Source organism: Pteropus vampyrus, unplaced genomic scaffold (assembly GCF_000151845.1).
Source record: "Pteropus vampyrus isolate Shadow unplaced genomic scaffold, Pvam_2.0 Scaffold459, whole genome shotgun sequence".
Classification (NCBI taxonomy): domain Eukaryota; kingdom Metazoa; phylum Chordata; class Mammalia; order Chiroptera; family Pteropodidae; genus Pteropus; species Pteropus vampyrus.
In genome coordinates this window covers 196,825-201,636 of record NW_011889240.1, presented here as the reverse complement: position 1 = coordinate 201,636, position 4,812 = coordinate 196,825, and positions in this window count along the sequence as shown.

Here is a 4,812-nt window from a genome sequence, read left to right as displayed (position 1 = left end):
TATATGTAATATATATGTAATGTACTGTAATATATTGCATGGCATAATGTATATGCATTGTGTAACACACATACATATACGTCTTATGTTACTGACATGAAATTTACAAATTTACAAATAGGAAAAGACTACAATACTCTATGGTACGTTCCATATAGCCACTTGAACCTCAAAACATGTTTTTGTCAATTTTTGCCAAATTCTCCGAACTCTCGTATCTGTAGCCAACCTATGGTTGCGAATGATGAAGCCAGTGTAGCTCTGACATGAATACCGGTGATATTTTCATTTACGTGAGTAAGTCACATGACAGTGAAGATGTGTTGGGATTTCACCTGTTCACGGACAATGGGACCGTCTTCTTGGATGACTCAGGTAATAGTTTTTGAGTACCAGAAAAAATATTTCCTCTTTTCTGTGCTAGTCATGATCTAACAACTGTCAATACGACACATTTTAAAGTTCGATCTGCATTATTAGCTTTTCTTTATCACTTTTTTGAGCATCATCGCCTCAGCTCCTGTTAGATTCTCATGGGAGCGCCGGTCCCTGGTGCCACAAAAGTTGGGGACCCCTGCTGTAGGGTGCACGAAGCACAAAGTATTTCCTATCTGATCCTCTACCAAAAAAAGTTTTTTGACACTTGACCTAGATCATCGAAAACACAAAAAGTCAAGCCCTCCTTTGTGGCACTTGCCAATTTCTGTGATATAAAAATCCCTCCACCGTGGCCCATTTCAGGCTGCCGGTATGATGTCATTGACACAAAGTTGAAAAGATATGCAATAAATTACTCACCATCATGTACTGTTTCCACCAGACACAAAAAAATAAACATAAAATTAAATCGAAAGGATACGTAATAGCAAAAAGTAAGATAATTAGGAAATGATGTTTTGAATATTTAACACTTTTTTTGAAATTGAGGTGAGATTCACATAACATAAAATTAATGGTTTCAAAATGAAGAATCCGGTTGCATTTAGCACATTCACAGTATTTTGTGATCATCAGCTCTATCTTTCAAACATCATTATCGCCCCAAAAGGAAATCCAGAACCCATTGTGTAATCGGTCCCTCTCCCGCTCCCCCAGCCCCCGTCACCACCGTCCACTTTCTGTCTCTATGAATGTGACTCCTCTAGGGACCTCCTACGGAGGGAATCATACGAATTGTCCTTTCGTGCCTGGATCATCCGACTAAACGTAACATCCTCCAGGTCAGAATCTCCTTCCTTTTTAGGGCTGAATTACATCCCACTGTCTGGGATGGACCACGTTGTTCGTCCATTCATCTGTCGATGGGCATTTGGGTCGGTTCCACCTTTTAGCTACTGTGAACAACGCTGCTGTGGACACGGGTGTCCGGGCATCTGTTCCGGCGCCTGCTCTCAGTTCCCTTGGGTCTATGTACACTCGGAAGTGGGATTGCTGGGTCGTGCGGTAGTTCTGTTTAATTTTTTGAGGAACCGCCATGTTAGCCTTGCCTTTTGTTTTGTTTTGCTTTGCTTCTGGTTTTCTATTTTGAAATAATTTTAGGCTCATATGAAAGTTGTAAAAAATGGTACGGAGTTCCCCCGCACCCTTGGCGTGGCTCTCCCCAAAGAGAACGTCCTCTAGAACTACGCCTCAACCAGAATCCACGCATTTCCGTCACCACGAAGAAAATTCCTCATAGCCACAGCCTCCCTCCCCCCAATCCTGACCCCTGCTGATCTCTGCTCTGTTCTCCATCACTATAATTTTGTCATTAAAAGAATGTCATACACATGGAATCATGCGCTACGTCGCTCTTCGGCGGGATGCCTTTGGATTTCGCCCAAGTTGGTGCGTGTATCCACGGTTTGTTCCTTTCGATTACCGAGTGGTATTTCATTGCATGGAATTAATTTACCAATCCACCTATTGAAAGAAATTCGGGTTGTTTCTAGTTTGGGGTCTATTACAAATAAAGCTTTTGTGAACGTTCACGTCCAGATTTTCGTGTGAGCCCGAGAGTTCGTTTCTCTTGGGCGAACACCCAGGACTGAAATTGCCCAGTCACATGGTAAGTGTGTGTTAAATTTTCTGAGAAACTGCCAAGCCGCTTTCTGGGGGGCTGCACCATCTTCGTAAACCCACCAGCAACGTGTGAGGGGCTCACTGTTGCTCAGCATCCTCGCCAGCCCTCGGCATCATCGGCCTCTTTGATTTTAGCCACTTTAAACTTGCGTTTCTCCCATGGCTAACGAGGCTGAGCCATCTTCGTTTTATACAAATGGTGTCATAGAGAGTCTCCTGTCATTTCATGTTTCTAAAACATTTTTATGTGGTTGTCATCTGTGAGTTTTCCGCTCCTAAATATTTCTCCGTGGGACGATACGAAAACATGTTTTTCCATTCTTCCACTGATGGATATTTGTGTCGTTTCCAGATTTTGTCATCGAGAACATTAGTGTGTGTTTCTCCTCCTGTTTATGTAAGGGCGTGAGTTTCCTACGTGACATGCCTAGGAATAGAATTCCTGGGTCGTAGGGTGGGCAAGATAGTGCCACACTGCTTCCCAAAGGGGTGGGGGCGGCCGTTCGTTCAGTTCATCCATTGCGCAGGTGAGAGAGAGCAAGTTCAAGGTGCATTTCGAGAGCGGAAGCGTGTACACATGTGATATTAATACTAGATTGTGCCTTGGACTGAATCTATCAACAAAGCTATTAATTTCCCAGGGCAGGGGGAGCAAGTTAGGAGACACCCAAGTCTCTGGGACCAGGGGACAGGTGTACTAAGCAAGATGCAATTGGAAACCACGATAAGCAGAGAGATACACAGCAGGGAGAGGTTGCACAGCAAAATGCACTCGCTAATAAAGATAGAAGAGTGGGCGGAGGGCGTGATCCTGGACTGTAACCTCGGTCATAAAACCTCCTGTTCTCTACGCTGAGAATCAGGTGACTAGCAGGAAACACATCTCCCCAAGGACAGGAATGCCCATTTCACTCATTCGAGTAGCAAATACGTGTGAGGCTTCGACTGCATCCGAAGAGCTGGACTCGGAGGAGAGAGAGACAAACCCAGCATCTTCTTGCCCTCAAATCGTTCATAACGAGTAGGGAAAGCAAGAGCCACCGACCAGAAATAAGCAGGGCGCCTCTGGAATGCTGAGAAGCGGGGTACTGGCAGGAAGTGGGAGAAGCAGACTTTAGAGAAAAGGCGGCAAGTGAACTGAGATCTCTTCCCCCCAAATAAGAACCGAGGAAAACTGAAAATTCTGATTATTAGAAAAGATTTGATCTCTTTCACTTTCTCAGGAGAACTAACGTACCGTTTTCCAGGAAGGGCCATCCCCAACTGCACGCCATGGAATAGCATGTAGCATGGAAAAAGAACAAATTACTATCAGATGCAGCCACGTGGACGAATCTCAAAATACTGTGCAGGGCCAAAGAAGTGGGGACACGAAAGAGTTCATACCGTATAATTCCATTTCTATGAAGTTCTAGGACAGTAGAGAATGACTCTGTGGGCATGAGTCGGAATCTAGGGTGCTTCTGGGCAGCTGTGCGTGCAGCCAGCTTGTCCTGGCTCATAGGTAACTACTGTCAACATTCGTTCCGACTCCACGGTGGCTGGAAATCAGCCACGATGGAAGCATTTAGAGCACAAAAAGGGGCAAATGATGTAAATTACAAATATCTATCTACCTACCTGTCTGTCTGTCTGTCTGTCTGTCTATCTATCTATCTATCTATCTATCTATCTGTCATGTATCTATCATCTCCCTTATTGCTAAAGCCCACTATTCAACACTTAGCAGCACACCACTGCCAGGTAGGGGTAGGGGAGTGGGCACTAAGAAGCCTCTGGAGCGATGTACATGTTCTCCATCTCGTTTCCAGGAACGGTCCCATGGCTGCACGCACTTGTGAAAAGCTCAAGGAATTGAACATTCGAGAACTATGCATTTATTACACGTAAGTTATAGCTCAATAAAAAAGACTGCATGGATATATAGCCTAAAATAAAATAATATGACGAAGAGGTCATTTTGCGAAACAGAAGGAAGGCACAAACGCCCAGAGCCGGGAAGGGTCATGGCATTGTCTGAGGCCAGCTGAAAAGTCTCTTGACTTTCTGGGCGAGGCTGAGCAGTGAGAGGCAACTCTAAAAAGGCCACATCTAGAAGTGGAGGGACAGGTATGCCTGGAAGCAGTTCAAACTAGGGAAGAGCAGGAGGAGGAAAATAAAAAAATAAAATGTTTTAAAAAATTATGTGTATATATAGTATGAAAAAAAAAAACCGGCGTTAAAAAAAATAGTAAAATAAATAAACCAGGGAAGAGCTATGGTTACATCTTTGCATTTTAAGCATTGTTACATTTTGCAATTGTGTATACATAAACACACACACACATACTGTGTATCTATTTTTTAAACATTGTACCTCTGGTACTCAGCACAATATCTAGCATTGCAAATTAACTGTTGAAAGAATGACTGAGGGGCAGCTGGACAGGAAGTGGGCAGGACTGAGCCAGGGAGACCAGGGAACCTGGGCCAGACTCTGGAAGAGAGAATCGACTGAGCCTTTCCGTTTCTTCCCACATGGTTCCCAAAGGTACACCCCAGCATGAAATGTACACGGGTGCTCGGAGATGTGACAAAAAGAAAAGCAATGCGATTAATTTTCCATGAAGTCAACTTCTTCCCACTTAAACGACTGTCCTTTATTTTGTGCCTCATAAACTTCCTTTTAAAAAAATTAGTGTTAAATGACTTTTCTCATAAAATGGTGCAGCCGCTATGGAAAACAGTATGGTGCTTCCTCAAAAAATTAAA